Source organism: Ambystoma mexicanum, chromosome 2q (assembly GCF_040938575.1).
Source record: "Ambystoma mexicanum isolate Mex_15411 chromosome 2q, UKY_AmexF1_1, whole genome shotgun sequence".
Classification (NCBI taxonomy): domain Eukaryota; kingdom Metazoa; phylum Chordata; class Amphibia; order Caudata; family Ambystomatidae; genus Ambystoma; species Ambystoma mexicanum.
Window position 1 is genome coordinate 433,437,776 of NC_090924.1, and position 19,664 is coordinate 433,457,439.

General features: G+C 45.8%; 1 protein-coding gene and 1 long non-coding RNA gene across 2 annotated transcripts in view; one reads left to right on the forward strand and one right to left on the reverse strand.

Annotated features, from left to right (window-relative positions):
• The window catches only part of LOC138569474 (GATA-binding factor 1-B-like), a 200,195-nt gene that overhangs the window by 158,470 nt on the left and 22,061 nt on the right, over positions 1 to 19,664 (reverse strand). The gene's annotated exons all lie outside the window — the stretch shown is intronic.
• LOC138569475 (uncharacterized) overlaps positions 19,403 to 19,664 on the forward strand; it is a 217,849-nt gene continuing 217,587 nt past the window's right edge. The window contains exon 1 of the long non-coding RNA XR_011303247.1: positions 19,403 to 19,508. This is a non-coding gene — a long non-coding RNA (uncharacterized lncRNA). The remainder of the gene's footprint in view (positions 19,509 to 19,664) is intronic.

A 19,664-nucleotide genomic window follows, 5' to 3' on the forward strand; every position in this document is an offset into this window, starting at 1 on the left:
CACAGACTGCGCGGTGAGTGCTGTTAAGATTGTAGCTGCCTGGTAACTGCAACAACACGACAGGATTGCAGCGTTTTTTACAGGATTTATAAGGAGCTTCCAGGGAGCTCACAGAGAAGCCGCCATCTTGGGTGGTCCTCTAGCACCCTCTTATAATGTATCTATTTGAGAGAGATTCAAAAAGAGAGAGAGAGACTTGGCATTGGCAAAGCAAGCAAGTGAAGTTGAGACCTAACTGCAGATACCAGCCGTAGGAGGTTATTTTTTGCTTTGTTTTAAACCTTTTCATACCTTGCTATGCCTTTACAACATTTGGCATACCTTTGATGTCTTCTTATGCCGTGCTCTAAGCAGCTTCTTTATCTAGGTTGTTTTGCTCAAGATTCATGTATTGCTCCGTAACTGTTTTATACCATGTATTACTCAACCCCCATCTCTAGCTGGTCCTTGATTACAGCATATGATATTATGCTGCTGTTTGAACTTAATATGCACCCTACTAAACTTATCAGCCTTCCACTATAAATTACATCACACCTCATCAAGCCACTTAGGCTGCACTCTAAACACAATGACCAGAACCACCACCAATCACAGACCCGGCATTGCGCAAACTGTCTAATTGCAGTATACACATACTCACCCCCTCTCCCCTGCCGCTAGCCCAGAGACCACCCTGCATGACCACAATGCTCAAACTTTCCATAACAGGCATCTACCATATATGCGACATGGTGTGAGCCTCAGAGTCGCCCATGTCACACCCCAAAGGACTATATGAGAAAAACGCCTAGAAGCTTAGCCACACATAGAGCCTGTTTCCCTGCAGTATGGATGGATCAAGAGCAAAGAAATTGTACACTGCTCCCTCTACTTCTACTAACCAAACTCAACCCATTCTCTTGCACTGAGATACACTTTGAGCTTTAGTGCCACCCCCTTTCCAACTTACCCGGCCTGCCGACCCCCTGCCAATATTTCTTTTGGAATTATATGATGCCATATGATACTAACCAAACCCATTCTCCTGCAGATCATAAGCGCCATGAGGCCAGGGAAATGACGGGGGGTCAGGCGCACACTGGCAAATCAGCCCTCTCAAACTGGTGAATCGCAGAGGGCGGTGAAATCACATATTTTACTTTTTGGCGGGCGAGAGTCCGTTTAAGTTTATAGTGCGGTAGAGGCTGGGGACACCAGCGAAATATGACTCATGAGCAGAGCTCTCCAGTTTCCAGTGGCCATGGGTGAGAAACTCCATCCAGTCCTGTTTTTTGTTTTCCTTTTGGATTCTGGCACTTGTTTGTTCTTTCCCATTTGAACTATAGGGAAACTGCAAGTCCTAGAATTCCAAGCAGCAAAAGCAGGCCCGGGTGGCCTTCTTACGCATGGCCACGGGAAACGAGAGTTGTACATGCGGCTATCTATTATGGAAGAGAAGGGGGCTTCATGTCAGGTTTGACGTGCCCGTTTTTGTGAAATACGCAGGGTGCTGTAATTCTGGCCGAGCTGCTCTAGAGCGAATGGCGCTGGCACTGGCCAAGCTGTGTGGGTTTCCCTTAGTCGGAAAAAGCAGGGGGTTGCAGGACAGGAGAGAGGTTCACCAGCACGATAGGGTGATCAGACGTAAGGGTTTTGCCGGGACTGTCCCGGTTTTTGGTGCTCTGTCCCCCTTTTTCAAATGTTTCCATTGGAAACTGCAGTGGTCCCGGGTTTTGGTAGTCGGTCTTCGTAGCTGACAGGCATGAATGCACAATCTGACACAGAAGAAATTCTGCATTTTACAACTGAAGATAGTGTTAGTTTGTGATAAATTATTTATAATGTGTGTTTATTTGAACAATAACACTTAAACCCTCTTCTCCTCCAAACGCTATTGAAGTGTAATGCCTTGACAGCCACTTTCAAGAGTTAGTCCTACTTTTATGTTAGTTGCCCTGTCCCGGTTTTTTACTTTTTAAATCTGGTCACCCTACCAACACAACACGACTGTGTGTGGGCCCTGGTATTGGAAATCTCCGAGGATTTCTCTGGTCAGCACTGAAGTGCATGGGCAGAGCTGTATTTGGGTTGAAGAAGTGAACACATATGGCGCATGGTCTGATTCCGGATGGAGTTATTATGTCGACAGAGCTATCTGCGCTGCAAATCGCGAGTGTGGGGCGCTGGCAGGGCTGTGTATGGCATTCTAGCAGGAGCTGGTAGCATGCGCGGTATAAATCAACATAACTTGACCACTGTGAGGCTGAATTTAGGGGCGGTAAAAGAGCTGCGTCCGCGTGTTAGCTGCTATGGGTCAGAATCGAGGTGCACGGACAGGGGCGCGAGTCCCAGACGTCAGACAGCGGCCGAAAATCATGACTGAGCTGCACTGACAGGCAGCATTGTGTCCTGGTAGTGCCGTAGCTGCTATGAGCCAGGCGGGGGTGCACTGACAGAACTGTCTGTGAGGCCTAGCCGTGGGTTAGCTGCTGTAAGTAAGGGTTCAGTAAGTAAGGGTTCAGGTTAACTGACAGCGGCGCTGTGTGCTCTTTTCATGTTAAAACATAATTAATTCGGTTTGTAAGGGCCGGGGGATACTGAGAGATCGTCTGTGGTTTCCGTGGACTGACAGCAGAGGAAAGAAAGCGAAGAAAGAGGCTTTATCAGATCTTCCAGTGAGCTTCAAAACACAAGCAAAAAAAAGCAATGAGTCAAGTATTTCACACGCACTACGTGCCCAAAATTGGTCATGAATAATAAGGGGAGTTTTCACAGTCCTTTCTGAAATCCATGCCCCTTACATAATGTAGCAGACCACCGTCTTTGCGCTTTTCTCCGTGTGGGGCAGAGGTTTCGGGGGGCTGGCCGCCTGGGATCGCTTGCTCGGTGGCGTGGTGCAGGAAGCCACAGCCTTTTTCAGCTTGAGTCTGGATGGCCTCAGTGGGTAGGCACAAGGAGTGATAGTCAAGACAATGGTTGTGTGGACTTTGCATTGCTCTGAACTCGCACAGGGGCAGAGGCGTTGCTAGGGGAGGGCTGAGGGGGCTATAGCCCCAGGTCTTTTGGTTGTAGCCCCGGATAGAAGCTCAAGGACTACAACCAAAGGGCTATAGCTAGCCGCCAGTCCCGACATTAGCTTAGCCCATGATCTTTTCCAGACCTAGCAACACCCCTGCACAGGGGCACGCACATATTCTCTCCATTGTACACGCTCCAGGTTGCTATCTGGCTCCGTGCACCAGAACAGGAATACAGAGTTTTCAGGCCATTGGATTCAATAGCTTTAGGCCTATAGCCCAGACGTGCCTCCTATTGGGCCCTTTTTCTTTGTACTAGAAGAAGACTTGGAGCCAGTTAAAGAGAGAGTGCCACTATGAACCCCAGCATCAAAAGGGATTGAAGCATATTTTTACGCTATCAAGTAGGGTTTAGACTTCTGTGAAAAAAGCTTCAATCTGCATATGTGCAGCACTTTTGATCGGGTGGTAAAATCTATTTTGTGGAACAAGCTATTGGCCAAACAGGTACCTCTTAAACGAGTCCAACTTTTAGCGCTGATGTATACCGCACTACTATAAAGGTTAGGCTCTCCAGGGAGGGCTCCCTGTCTAAGTCCATTTTTACAATTGTAGGTTTAAAACAGGGATGTGTGCTGGCCCCTGTTCTTTTCAAACCTGTATCATTGATATTAACCATCTCTGGGAGAACAGCAATACCTTTCCAGTTAAAATCGGCCACTTGCATTTACACTGGCTAGCGTTTGCTGATGACCTGGCCTTTTTTGACAAAACAGTCATTGGTCTCCAGTGCAAGCTTGCTTTATTTTTTCAATAGGCCTGTGATAACAGCTTACTGGTCAACGGCGAGAAGTCTAAGATCATTATTTGTATTACAAAGAAACGGTCAGTTTGAGTGGTTTAAGTATCAATACCTATGTTTTATTATATGACTCGCAGGTCTGATATGAAGAATAGGGCGACCTGAAGAATTGTTAAACAAGAAAGAAAGAGATGGTTTTTTATTTATCTCAGTATAATTTGGGTGTGGGAGTACATATTGTTCACAATGTTCTTGCTTTTGGATCAAGTTCACATTGCGTGATTATAATTGGTTAAGTTGGTTCTCCTGAGGAAGGTTTGATCTTGATTACTGCTAATAACCGAAACATGTTGAGTAGTTGATCAGCAACACATTGATTTTGTTGATGGAATTTATTTAGTTAGGAGAAGTTGATTAGTAACATTGTTTTGGTTACTGAAATCTTGTACAATTTAAATGTACTAAGCAATACGTGTTTATATTTTAAACACGTTTGTCTATGTCCTGACATTGTTGTGATGCATTGTTTTTTCCCTTTGGTTTAAAAAAAGGTTTTTGTCAAAAAATCCTTTTGAAAATATTTTACTATTTTATGGCGACAGTGTTTATTTTTTTAGAAACAAGGGGCCTCATCACGAGTTGGGCGGTAGCCCTTAAATGCGGCGGTAACTGTGTTACCGCCGCATTTATGGGTCCGCCCAATCTCGAGCTGGCAGCATTTACCTCCAGCTATAAGCTGGAGGTAAATACGCCGCAAAAAAACCTGATTTTCGGTGCAATTACCGCACGGTAATAGCGCTGGCGGTAATTGCACCGAAAATTCCCCATTGGGTCCAATGGACACAATGGGGAATTACAGTTACCAGCCAAACCATGGTCTGGTGGTAATACCGCCAGATGGCTGGGCGGTAACACAAATACAGTTGGGCGGTATCCCAGGATACCGCCCAATTCGTGATGAGGCCCAAGGTATTTATCTGAAGAGATAATAAAATTGTTTTGTATAATAAAAACTGTGAATTGGTCAGTTCTGTTTATATCACATCAGGCTTCTGAGTTCTCATCTGGGGTGTGGATCATGGCAGCTTAGATGTCCTCCATTTGTACTTTGTAGAATAATAAAGCTAACATTTTCACAGTACTATAGAGTGACATAAGATTTCTTGTCCAATATCACAGTACCATCTGTTAGTGAAGCCAGGATATGAGTTTCAACACTGTGGTTCCTACGTTTTATATTTGGCTGCCTAAACACTTCCCCCAACTAATGCTTTACGCTCTTCAGAAGCTGTGAACGTTTAGTTCAGAGAAAGAGTTACCTGAGATGTGAAACTCACAGGTGCTCATGCCATCTTCCCTAGTATGTTGGCTAGAAGGCCGAGAGCCGTCTCAAACCTCATTCTAAATTGCCCAGGTGCTGTGCCCAGTGGGGACGCGCTGGGACCTTTGCCAGTTAGGGCAATGGCCACAGAGCAAAGAATAGCATTCATCAGGGAATCAGAAGTCTATCGCAATGTCTCCAACAGTGCTCAAACCCCTCTCCAGCAGCACACGCAGACATAGGCTAAGGGCCAAATTCCCAGACCGTTTTCCAATGGGGTTTTGCCATTATGAAACGCTTTTGTGAATTAGACCCAGGGGTCAAGTCCTAAAAATAAAAGTGGGGGGACTCATCAACAAACGCAATGGGATCTGACGTCGCCAGAAACTAGCATATCAAGGTGAAATATGCACATTTCATTAAAATGGCTTTGCATAACCACCCAAATTACACAGTACGAGTGGCATTTGCCTTTCATAAAATCAACACACACACAAAACCAAGAGAGGAGATTTTCTTCTAAAAGTATTTTTTAAAACGTTAAAAGGAATGCATGTTTTAAACTCCAATAACCAATACTAATGCTTTCCCTGGAATATGCAGTACCGAAATGGAACATTTCACCTTTGCTTGTTTGTTATTTTTCATCAGGTTATATATATAGTGCAGTGGTGAAGTGTCCGGCCTGCAAACCTGATGACTGCCACCCCTGACAGTGCTCTAATTAATACATTCAAAGAAGACTTTCAATGTTTCTCATTTTAGCTGCGGGAGGGGGGTGCTGAGTCCAGCCTTTGAAAAAAGTGGGTGGACTCCGTCCACCCGCGTGTTCCCTCGACTTGAGCCCTGATTAGACCCTAAACCCCTCCTCTTCAGCTACTGTTTTGACAGCTCTGCAACCTTAATTTCTCCAGCATTGGATCTTTCATGGATTCACATGCTTAGAATATTCCCCGTCGTCAGACTGGGACCCTCGGTACACATATATAGCCTTTTCCTATAGGAAAACTTCCGACACTTTTGTGTCCTATCTACGTCCTTTTAGGACCCGCCAACCCACGCTCCGTAGGCCGTCCCAGTATAAGAGGCCCGCCCCCGTGGCTCCCCTTCAGATTTCCACCGTCTCCAAAGTAGTGGGATCTCCTCGCGTCGTCTTACTATTTTGTACAAGGTTGTGTACCTGGAGTTGGAGTTCGAGGAAATTTTTCCTCCATGTCAGAAAAAGGGCTGTTCCGTCCATGCGCGACGTGCGGCTTGAAAAAAGTTTACGAGGGGGACGGACATATGGATTGTATATACTGCCTCCACCCTCATCATTCGGCTGATAACTGCGACATATGCAAAGGGTTTTCTCAAAAGACCCTCAAAGACCGAAATCGACGGCTGGTGGCATGGCTGAATGATGGAGCGGGGGCAGCTTTGAAATGTATGACTTACATGGGGAGCAAAGGTAACACCTAAATGATGTTTTACCAGGGGCGTTGCTAGGGGGGGCTAAGCGGGGTATAGCCCCTGATCTTTTGGTTGTAGCCCCGGATAGAATCTCAGGAGCTACATCCAAAAGACTAGCTAGCCCCCAGTCCTTACAGTTCCGACATCAGCTTAGCCCCAGGTCTTTTCCAGACCTAGCAACTCCCCTGGTTTTTAATATAATTTGCTGTTCTACAGCACTGTATCTTGCTGTCGCTTGAGGGAGGTTGCAACGGGAATGCTAGGGGTCGCAACTGTGTCTCATGCTGCCCCTCACACACATCACTGTTGTCAACTGAGTGTATCAAGGAAGCTTGGGATCATGGACATTATGTATGGGTCGCCCGGGTAGCAGCTGCTACCCCTAACAATCTCCTTGCTATCCATGGCAGTGCCTCTGCTATGCCCTGATAACGAAGGCGCTGCCAGCAGCAGTAAGAAATTTGTACCTCTCAGAAGGGAAGCCATGCTGGAAAACGTGGATTTTACTAGGCAACCAACGTATTTTGTTTTTGAAAAACGTACTGCAGGAAATGCTGTAACGCTTCCACATAATGCTTTGTATAAAATATGTGTGCTTTGTAATGTAAATACACAATTGGGAGATGGGGTGGGCACTGCTTTAATTTCTGTTAGTTCCTTGTTCTGCAATAAGTTATAGGGGCTCACCCTTGAGCCTAGGCACCAGGTTCTGAACAATATTCACACAGTAGGGCTGGAAAACTTTCAACCCTGGGTGAGCTCGCTCTGTCTCCCCTCGACGGGTTTCAATTCACTCTTCAATGCTTTTTATATACTTCATTAAATAATCACCATTCTTAGTGTAGTATTACATATACTTCAGGTCTTTATTTATTCCTGGCCAATCAGTGTTTCAAGGTTATTGCCAATGCATTTCGGACCTCCGTCCATCGTCAGGGCCATTAACACTGTTTGGCTTTATGCTTCCAAAGTGTCAATTCACCACTGTTGCCAGTGTCATTATCTGCACGTATTCTTATTTCCTGTTCTCCATACGCGCAGCTGACGCGTATGGAGAACAGGAAATAAGAATACGCTTAATACCCAGATGTTTCTAAGCGCGGACCCGGGCATCAAACCTGTGTTGCTCGGTGTCGTCTTGCTTCCAAGGCGAGTACGTTGTCTCTGAGCTATCCTCCCGAAAAGTTTACCCCTAACACTGTATTTGTTTTCAGCATAGTGGTACTGCTGTTGGCGGGGAGGAGGAGTAGAGACTCTTTCTTTCCCCTGATCAAGTTAAACTAACACAGGAATTACAGGGCAGCACTATTCTATGACAATTCCATGGGAATTAGAGCATGTTTTTACCCACACTGACCTAGGAGGCGTCAGTTCTCCCAGTACTACTTTATTCTTCAAATTGTGGCATTTCTAGTTGTGCATTTGAAAAGGGATGTAAAACAGTATGTACCTCAACTCAGAGAAGCCAAGGCAGACGTAACAAACATTTACTCCTGACACGAGGTGGCCACTTCTGCCACCTCTTCCTCTTGAATATCAATTTTCCGTGTGTGTTTCAGAAAATAAAATTATTTTTGAAGATTGTACAATAACAAATATTCAGTAAAAATTCTTAAACTTGAAAACTATATATATATATTTATATATATACATATCCAAACTCATCTTCACTGACTTCGCGGCGCAGTCCTGAGCCGCTCTCCCGGAGTGAAATTCCACAAATTGTACCATAGTCCAAGTGAATTTAAAAAAAGTCCTTTATTTAACAAATAGTTTAAAAAAATAACATGGACACTTCCAACCCTCGCCCAGCCTGACGGAAGTCCACCAAAGATGCGTTTTGCTACTGCTCGTAGCTTGGTCACATGATTTTGCCTTCAAAATAGACACACTTTTTATTCCCTTTCCCCACAGTCGTCTTTCCCTCGAGATGGAAATGGGAGTGAAAAGGGGACTGGGACCGCTTTGCGGCAATCCTGCCTAACATCGTGATAATGCCCGCCATTGCGGAGTTGCCTCTTCATTATGCCAAATTTAACATATGAATAGTCCTACTTACTCTGAGATGCCCCAGGTAAGTATATCATAATACCCACTATTCTTACGCTCAGATGTTTCAGGTGCATAATAGGAGGTACCGTACCTCAGTGGAGTTTACGCCATTTACTAGCACATATGGGAAACACCACAGGTGACTAGTTATATGTCTTATCAAATATATAACATTGATCCGAGTCAACAGTTCATTCAGTTTTCCACACCAGCAGGTGAGATAGCTCAGCAAGGTATCCACACACCTCAGACATGCTTGCGTAATCTGCAGTCACAAGATGGAATCTTAGCCCTTGATCCTTTAAACGTTAATACATTCACTCTTAATAAGTTGTGTACTAATAACACCTATTATTACACGGCTAAGCACCTGTGGGACCCCATCATGAAGTGCTATAAAAAAGATTCTCCATTAGGGGGTCGAAGGCCTGCTGGTTTGTCTAATTACTGAACAAAACGTACTCGAATTTTATTAGCTCACATTTTTTAAATCTAATTTGTTGTCATAGAATATGGGATGGGAGGGCAGACTCAAGAGTGGGGCCCCTAGTCACGTAATTACTGGGCACCTGGGGTTTGAAGGAGATAAGGGCGTAGCCGTATCTGGAACGTCCTGTGATTTGGGGTCAGAGGAGCGGTGGTGATCACAATAAATTTAGAACAAGGTCAGGGGTGCAGCTTGGATGTGTTACAGCGTCTGGTATAATGAGAAGACCTATTGTCTTATCAAAGCATAGTTGTAATTGCCAGTTACTTTGAACGCATCTTGATCGTAGGGGTGCACATCACATGACAGACACGAGTTATTAATCTGTCACTAGGTTTAGCAGCCAATCACATACCTGAATGACGAATTAGGGGACCACATGTGTAGGGGAAAGGGCTTAGATGGTATGTGGCCAATCGGTCAAGGGACTATAGGGGGACATTAGCTTGTTATATAGGTGGTAGCCAATGAGGGTGGTGGGATGCCTTTGTTCTCTATGCATGCACATTGTAATTCTCTGCTACATATCCTGCAACTTCCTAACGTATCTGGAGAACTCCATGTCAGTTCGGTTCTACTGTACTGTCTGAGACCTTTTTTGCATGTAATAATGTAATAAACCTTGTTTCCCTGGCAAAGAGGTGCAGTGGTCATTTGACTATTGGATCATTCTTACTGTTTGGTGTTTTGGTTGCTCTTCTCTTTTCACTTATTTTAGTTTTTTTTACAGCAGTGTTGCCACTTCCTGTGATGTCATTGGGGTCAATGGTCATGTGACATCACTCTCTGTGATGCCATTGAGATCAAAGGCCATGTGATGTTTCTTCCTGTGATGTCATCATTTGGCAATGTTACTTCTGCCACCCCTGGCATTTTATGAATGGCCATACCTGCTTAGGACAGGTTTGAAGGAGAAATAGCCTGAAAAATGGAGAATAACAAAGCAAAGGTAAAGAATGTGAAATGCAGTAGGGATACAGACAGAGAAGGGGCTAAAGGGTGCGGGAGAGAGGTGTCAACTAAGCAACGGTGAGAGGTAAATAGTCTTGTGAGAGATGGAGATGCAGACTTGGGAAGAAATAGAAAATAAGAGGTAGAGAGAAAGAGAAAGCAAGGATCAAAGCATCACAAGAAAAAGGTCACGCTTGGTTTATGTTCCCAAAGGTACGGTTGGGTATCTAAGTAAAGACGAAGCATCAGATGTCCAGACTAAATGGGCCTAGCAGTCTCTGTCCTCTCTCGGATTCTGTGTGTCTATGTTTCTCTCTTTATTGGTCTGAAGTTGAGAATTGTATTATCAGTGGCATTGTTTTTCAGGCAGTGGTGAGTCTCAGAACTCCTGTGGGCCCTTTTCTTTCGGGACCTTCAAAGGCTGTTGAGAGTTTGGAAAACACTGTTGCCATTCACTGAGCCTTTCCCTCTGAGAATCTGTGCAGGTGCTGTCACAGGGCCATTCACGTCACGTGGCATGGGTGACTATCTGCACATGAACCTGCTCCTCTTTGGCTGTGCATGCACAGGCTTGCGATGTCTCAATGTTCTTAGCTGCAAGGCATCACCAGGGATGGCACCCAGGCCTTTTGACCTTTTCAGTTGCAAGGGGCCTCGAACCTGAGGGGTCCCCCCAGAAATTGCCCCCATGTTGCCAGTCAGCAGTCTTGTAGCACAGCAATATATTCCTTTGTGTAATACTTGAATCTGTGGCTTTCCATGTGTGCTTTGCTAAACTTACAAGCTGCATTTGCTGGAGCCCTTCCGGCCATCACTTCCCTCGGGGTATACACAAGTGTTATCACCTCGTTTCCTTTTAACACTGGTTCCTCTGCATCAGTCACTTGCTGATAAAGAAGGATTTATAGCTTTTCAGTGGGCATTTTTTGTTTCGGCTCCCTGCTGGCTATCTGGTAATAATCGTCGGCTATTAACCCCCGGCTCTATTTCTTTGTCTCATTATAATGTGCGCATCACACGGGTGCCTCAGACTGTTTTCTGCTTTAAGCAAGGGGGCCCCCCAACCATCATTTTGAAATGGGCACCCACAGCTGTGACCCATCTTCAGCCGTGCCAGGGCAGCACGCACTGCAAGAGGGAGGCACTAGGCACAGAGCTCTCCAAAGAGAGCGTGTATGAAGAGTTGGGTACCACAGGTGTGTTTCTAACTCAGCCTGCTGTATGTTTTCCCTCAGGGAGGGGCCCGGGACTGAATAACATGACAGACCTCGCATTGGAGCCTCAGCCTACCACCCCTCTCAAAAGCCGAGCTACTGGTGCCGGTTTCCGAGTTTAACGCACTAGACTATGCATGTATAATGGAAGAAGAATGGTTATCCAACTTGTTAAATAAAAATTGTATTGTAAATAAGAGACAAGGCACTGTCCCAGCACTAAAATACTGGCCTATATTCAAAAATGTGCTTTATTAGTAATGTTATGTAAATTGGCCTTCTACAGCGCAGCCTTTGCAATTTTGGCGACCTCTTGGCACTAATATATCAGGACTCATTTGTAATGAATACTGAATTTTAAAGCACTTTTTGTCAGTAACATTGGTGAACATTACCACCAATACAGGGCACAAAATCATCAAAATCACATTGTCCCACAAAACGGACCCACACTTACCCACAGTAGCCTTTCAGGGAGGGCCTCCGGGCGTTGCATTGTGGGCCAGTCCAAGCCTCGTCTGCGGAGAGAATAATCGCAGCCGTTTGCATTCACCTGCTCCAGCTTTCGGAGGCGGGGCGTTCTTGGGAAGGGACAGGCTGAGAGCTCACGCAAAGAAAGGCAGAGGGCAGCCTGGTGAGGAGAGTGGGCACGCGAGGAAGTGAGATCTTGCTTCAGTGATAAGAGAAGAGGCTCACAGCACTTCCTCAACGTGCTCCTGTCAACACGCCAGACACCCGTGTTGTGGAGAGCTCAGAGTATGTGCGCAGGATATAAGAGGCACCCAAAGGGTCACCTGAAAACGAGGTGCGAGTAAAGGGGGTCACAAAGCAGCCAGCTACGCAACACAGAAGCGTAATCCCTCACAAGTGGAACTGTCCTTGATTGCCCCGGTAATCTGGTATCTGCCCCGTCCATGGCTGGCGTTCCTTCCTATGCCAGAAGTGCATGTCCCAGAACCTAGAACACTAGGTACTATGGAGGCAAAACAGTACCTTGACAGAAAAACGGGCTGAGATTAGCTCAGTTTTACCCCCACGTCATCAGTGAGGTGAAACATCCGGTCCCTGTTCCCGCATTGGGAGGGACCAATGCATAAGCTGCCGGCTCTAGAAATTCAGTTTAGGCCCCATTCCTACGCTTTTTTCTCAGTATTGTACTGTAAGGATGTCTCCATGTTTCACATTGCTGAGCTCTTCACCCATATGTCCCCATTTACGATATCTCACAGTTTGTGTGTGATAAGTCATGGCCTTCTTTCGATATGTCACACAATGTTATTTCAGGCTAGGATATGTTGTCCGATTGGTTTAATATGTGATTTGTGCACATTTCAAGTGATCTCTAAAAAACAGGGTGTGCCTTTTTTTTAGCACTGTTTTTTTCTCTCACTTTTAAAAGCTGATCCCTTTATGACTCGATCGCTGGCCTCGCCCCACTGCTTGGCGCCCCAGGTGGAATCCCTGGGTAGCGCCCCGGGGGTACATTCTTATGAAAGGAATGACTACCATCTGTAGTGACACCGCGGCCCGCAGAGAAATCTTATATAGGTATAGTGTTATAAGAGGGATCCGTTTTGTGGGGAGTAGCATTACTGGCGCCTCTGGCCTACTCAGGTGAATGGCCAGATTACAGGAATTTCTTCCACAGAGATGTGAGACCCCGGAGTTGCCTGGAGTCCAGAATGCCCTTCAACAAAAACTAGCTGCATTTCAAAGCATTTATGGATTCCATTTACTTGTTACAGTTTCTAATTAAGTGTTGATCCTGCCCTGAAGTACAACGTTCTCATCTGTGGGGCACGGTACGCTACTTCTCACACAAGCCTTGGTGCTGTTAGGCACCAGGGTGGTGATTGGCACAATATGAACAAAAAACTCTTGGCATCGCACAACACTAGTACATTACTCTACATGCACACATTTAGCACATTAAAAGCAAGTCAGGAGAGGGGGTATGTTTCCAGAGAGGGAGGTTAGGTTTGATTCATAGATAAGGAGTTTGGAACTGGAGGAGTTGACAGGTCGAAGAATGTTCTACTCTAAGAGGGGGCTTCAAGTTCTTCAAACCTCTAGTTGAAGGGACAGTCGTGACGAGTTGGTTCCAGATTCTGACTGGGAGCCTACTTTGGGAAGCCTTGTTGGTTCTTGCAGTACTGCGCACTGGCACGCTCATCTCACCACAGCACGGCTCCATCTGGTACGCCGGCACCTCTGGAACAAAAGGGGCAATTGCCCTCACGGCTAGTAACCGAGTGGGGACAGGAACTAGGCATCGCTATACACACATAGGGGTAGATTTGCCAGGTTTGTCTTTTAAAAAAAATATTTATTTAAATGTAAAAAGCGCGCAAACGGCCCTGGGGCATCGTGGCGCTGTTACAGGTGACTTGCGTGGGACATATTTTGTAAACTGCAAATAAACAACTCCAAGCCCTTCTGTGGAACGTTGAGTATCTTTCTGGCAGAACACGTGTGAGCCCGTGATTAATTGCAGAAGGACGAAGCCTTATCGACATCCATTTTAAGATAACAATTATCTGAAAGTGCTTTCTTATCAGGCACACCCCGTAGTGGCGGAGGCACAGAGCGGGGTGTCTGCAGCGCAGTACCAGCTCCTTCTCGATGCCGGAGGACTTGTTTCTCTACAGGGCCTTTGCTTCGATGGACGAAGGTGTTCGTGGCCGCATTCAAGTGAGGAACATAAAAACCTTGGAGGAACCAGGTAGCTGAAGGGGGTGGATGATCCGGGAGTAACAGTATGATGTATTCGATGGCACTGCCTCCCACTGAAGACTATATGGGAACCCACTGCAATGTAAGTTAAGCAGGCCCGAGGGACTCTTCGGTACTCCCTGCAGAACTAGGGGAAAGCTGGAGAGGGCAGGCGCCCTGGTGTACGAATAACTGGGCAAGAAAGAGCTCTAATACTGCGGCAATCAATCTGCAGTTAAGGTCCTTCTTTGCTATCAATTTCTTTGCTATCAATCTACAGTGAAAGTCCTTCTTTGCTGACCATTTTGCATGCACATTCATTGTGGGTGTTCTCTGGGCCTAACCGGTGTGTGCTCTCCAGTGGGCTGGTGGGCCCCATCATCCCAGCAGGGCTGCTGTGCGAAGAATTCTTAGATTTAGAGGAAATGTATACGGTGCATAACTAATGTACCAGGGAAAGAACGGAGAACTGGGGCTGGTTGGTGACAAGCAATTAATACACTTGGATATCAGAGCCAGTATTTTGAAGGCAATACGTTGATGGATGGGAAGCTAGCGTGGACTGCGTCTTGGAATGGAAACTGGCGAATCACGTGGAAGTTAAAGGGTAAGACGCCCACCACATAATGGGGTTCACTGGTCACAGTGTGATAGCTGGCGGGGTGTGACAAGTGTGTGCTCTAGGGTTCAACTGGGAATCTTTGATACTCTAGAAGACATAGAAAATGGGGTTACATTAAAATCTGAAGACTGGAAAGTTAAACGGGGTGCACCCACCTGCAAAGAGTTGTGTTTTGGTAGGGGAAGCCTAGGGTAGCCTCACTGTGGGAATGCGGAAGCCATTTTAGGAGTACAGTGAACACAGAGTGAGACGAAGCAGAGTGAACAGCCATAGGAATGGCTGGTGCACTCAGAGGGGGTTATGGTCGAAGATAAAGAGAATGTAAAATAGGGGATGTAACAGACATTTGAGTACCTCAGGGTTCTACATACAATAAATCTGAAATGTGGCAGAGACCTTTAAATACAAACAAAATTCCTGGGAAATCTCCCCGTCACTGGCGGCCCCCTTTGGCACAAATTTGCTAATTTCAGACACTTTACATGAAAGTCAAAAGATTTAAAATTCAATATTTTCTTTAATGAAGTTAGCAAAGGGTAGAAAGAGTGGGCCATTGCATTGTGGACTGAGGTCCTTCCTCAGGCAGATCACTCTCTAGAAGGAGGAAAAAGTGTTTCTTGAATATAAGGCAAAAACGTTTTTTTCGCCTTACATTCAACAAGCACATGATTGCTTGCCTGTAACATGCCCAGAAGTTCTTCCTTCTCTGGGTTATGTGGCATACTTTTTCTAGACAGAGATTGCCCCAGTGAAGGACCACAGCAGGGATGCTTTGGCTCACACTGCCTGCCCTTTGCCTGCCCTTTGCTTAAAGAAGGAAAAGCTACTTCATGAAAGAAAATATTGCAGGGCGATCCAGACGCGCGCCCCTTGCTCACTGTTTTTAGAGAGGCACAGCTTCACCTCACTGATGTTGCCCAACAAGGCTGAAACACGTGTATGGGGTTGCTGTGGTACTCTTGTTCACAGGAGAATTGCCTAGCATTTCGGTGCTGGACTGCCCCTGGGCAGGACAAAGACTGATATGTGGGGAAATGTCTTCTCTGTGAAAGGGACAGTGAGCTAAAGACTTGGTAGAGTCTCTCCCAGAGATTATTCACCCAAGAACAGGTCATTGGGCTGTGTTCGTGCTGGTAGAGAGATTCCCAGACCCCCCTCTGTTTTGCATAAATTAACTTTGTGTCTCACCCTAAGTTACCAGGGTGATCCAGACGTGCGCCCCTTGCTCACTGTTCTTAGAGAGGCACAGCTTCACCTCATTGATGATGCCCAACAAGGCAGAAACATGTGTATGGGGTTGCTGTGGTACTCTTGTTCAGAGGAGAATTGCAATAGCATTTCGATGCTGGACTGCCCCTGGGCAGGACAAAGACTGATATGTGGGAAAATGTCTTCTCTGTGAAAGGGACAGTGAGCTAAAGACTTGGTAGAGTCTCTCCCAGAGGTTATTCACCCAAGAACAGGTCATTGGGCTGTGTTCGTGCTGGTAGAGAGATTCCCAGACCCCCCTCTGTTTTGCATAAATTAACTTTGGGTCTCACCCTAAATTACCAGGGTGATCCAGATGTGGACCCCTTGCTCAACTGTTCTTAGAGAGGCACAGCTTCACCTCACTGTTGATGCCCAACAAGGCTGAAACACGTGTATGGGGTTGCTGTCGGTACTCTTGTTCAGAGGAGAATTGCCTAGCATTTCGGTGCTGGACTGCCCCTGGGTAGGACAAAGACTGATACGTGGGGAAATGTCTTCTCTGTGAAAGGGACAGTGAGCTAAAGACTTGATATAGTCTCTCCCAGGGGTTATTCACCCAAAACAGGTCAATGGGCTGTGTTCGTGCTGGTAGAGAGATTCCCAGACCCCCCTCTGTTTTGCTGTCAGTGTAGAACTGTGTGTAAATTTGGGTGGAGCCCTCTCACACTCTCTTGTTCAGAGAGCTTTAAATACCCCACGAATATGATTCAGCAAAAGGAAGATGCGATTGGGACATCTAAATATCACATGGGAAAATGTATGGTAGAGGGGAGTTAGGATACAGGCATGTAAATACTTCCGATAGATACACAGAGGGGAAATCGGAAAGGGGCATTTAATTGCTTAAGCTGTATACGCACATGAGAGTGGAGATGGATATGGGATGGGGCATTTAAATACTTCAGATGTATGCACACAAGGAGCGGAGATGGATAGAGGCATTTACATACCTCAGATGTATACACACACAAGGGAAGGGAGATGGGGTAGAGGTATTTAAATATTGTATATGTATACACACAGATTCGAATACTTCAGATGTATTCACACAGCAGAGGGGAGATGGGATAAGGGATGTCAATAGTTCATATCTGCATGCTCAGGAGAGTGGAGATGGATAGAGGCATTTACATACTTCAGATGTATACACAAAGGGGAAGGGAGATGGGATAGAAGTATTTACATATTTTAGATATAAACTCACACATTTGAATACTTCAGATGTATTCACACAGCAGATGGGAGATGGGATATGGGCGTTTAAATACTTAAGTTGTATACACACAGGAAAGCGGAGAAGGGAGATGGGATGGATGCATTTAATCATTTTCGATGTATACACAGATATCTGAATACTTCAAAAGTATACACACAGGGGAGGGAATATGGGATTTAGGCCTTTACCTACTTCATATGTATACACACAAGAGATGGGGGATGGGATTGAGGCATTTAAATGCTTCAGCTGGATACACGCAGGCGAGGGAAGATATGATTGGGGCATTTACATCAGATGTATACACAGGCAGTGGTGATGGGACAGGGACATTTAAGTGCTTTAGATGTATACACAGAGGAGGGGGAGATTTGATACATGCATTTAAATACTTCAGATGTATATTATTACTAGGGTATTCATTGAGTGCGGACCTAGCTTCGGGAAGCAATGGAGCGCTTTACAATCACAGGGGAAGAATAAGGTTAGGGAACATAGAAACTAGGGAGTGAGAATCTAACAACACAGGAGGGAGGACAATAGTAAGCAATTAATCTACAAGTAACCATGGGTGGAAACACTGGGGGTCAGATCACCCAGTCTAAGAAAAGGTGAGGAGTGGGCGGTATATGGACCTGGATGTTAGGGAGGAGCCCTTTCTTGAAGAGGAGGGTCTTGAGCTCCTTCCTGAACTGTAGAAGGGAGGGGGCGAGCCGGATGTTGATGGGGAGGAGGTTCCAGAGGCTTGGGGCATGGACGGAGAAGGCCTGTCTTCTGGTTTTTTCCTTCCTGCACTAGCAGAGTTTGAGTCTGCACATATCTTTACTTCTGGGGGATTGTAGACCTCTGTAGATGCTGAGTTTCTCAGTGAGGTAGCTTGGGGACTTGAGGGTGACAGCCTTTTGTGCGATGCCGCAAGATTTGCAAATGATACAGGCTTGCAGCGGGAGCTGTGCAGTTCCATGAGGGTCGGGTGATGTGGTTGAATTTGCAGAGACCTTTAATGAGTTGTTCTGCAGCATGCAGGCCACATCATAGGGTTCAGTTCGATTCCTTAACTAATTGTCAACGGAGAGCACGCCAGACTGCAGCTAGTACCTGTGATTCCTGGCGTGGATTGTACTTTATGTAATGACATGCCGCTCACCCTTGAAATGCTGCGTGACTCCACGAGCACTTTGTGACTCAGTACCGTTTCAGTTTCACCTTGCACCCTTTTGGGCTCTGCCTTGTTGCCCAAGGTGCGCTGGAGACGCCAGGGGATTTACTTGATTCATTTATTTTGCCAACTTTGATTATGTATGGTTGACTTCCTGCGTACCAAGTTGTCTCTACCACCTTCCCTCTGGTCCCTTATGTTCTTCAAGTCCCTTGCTTTTGCCCTGAAGAAGGCTGAGCCCCTGGAGCCAATCTGGCTTGGACAAGCCGAAACTCGAGTTGGCATCATTTGGACCAATAAATCAACTCCACTTTAAGTTCATTTTCAGAGAAGGGATAATGGCCTGAATTGGGCTTTTTTACCCCCATTACAATACTAACAGATGGCACATGTAAAACATTGTTTGTGCGGGGACAACATGGTAGTGTGCCCTCCTGTGTATATGGGCTTGATTCCAGTTTCTTGCTTTCCGTTGAGTCTTCCCTTTGTCCTTACGTTTCTTTATTCACTGTGTTAGTTATCTCTAGTTTCTTTTGATTTTATGTTTTAGGATATAGATGTTTCTGCTCTCTTCTGCACTAGTCCTTTCACACTGCAGGTTGCAAACTTTGCACTTTTTATGATTTTTAGTACTACAAAGCACCAATTTGGTGTTTGACATGTGTTTCCATTGTTCTTTTTTGTCTTTTTGATATTCCTTATGTAATTATCCATGAAATGTTTTGGTATCTTTAGAATGCCTTTGTCCATTTGATTTATTGTCACTTTATTCATTCTTAATGTAACTTTGCATTAAGTTTGAAATTGTGGGACCTGGCTCTCATTGCACATGTCCTTTCAGCAGGAGCTGTACAGTTTGATGAGGGTCGGGGTGATGTGGTCGACTTTGCAGAGTCCTTCGATGAGTCGTGCTGCAGCATGCAGGACCCATCTCAAGGGAGCCGCGGTAGTTGCCAGAAGTCCTTCCAAAAGGGCATTGCCACCATCTAGTTGGGAGGGGACCAAGGCTTGGACAGTAGATCTGAAGTTGTTTTCTGAGATGAAGGGTTTGATTTTGCGCAGGAGAGAAAGTTGATACCAAACCGTTTGTGTCTTCCTTGCTATGTGATGTTTGAAGGAGATATTCTGCTGTTGTCTAACCAGACGAACTTTGTGCAGGTGGCCGGCTGGGGATGTGAAAACCTCGAGGTGTGTAGCAGAGAGCCTGGTCTGGCTGTCCGGGTTTCGGTGTCAGCAGTAGGAATTCAGTACTGTAGGGGTTGAGCTTCAGGTAAGCACTGAACATCCACGACTAGATCAATGAGAGGCAGGCCTTCAGCCTGTGGATGTCTTCGATGGATGATATGTTGAGGCAGAGATGCGTGCTATCAGTGTATGGTGGATGTGGATTTTGTATGGAGCAAGGAGGTTTCCAAATGGTTGCATG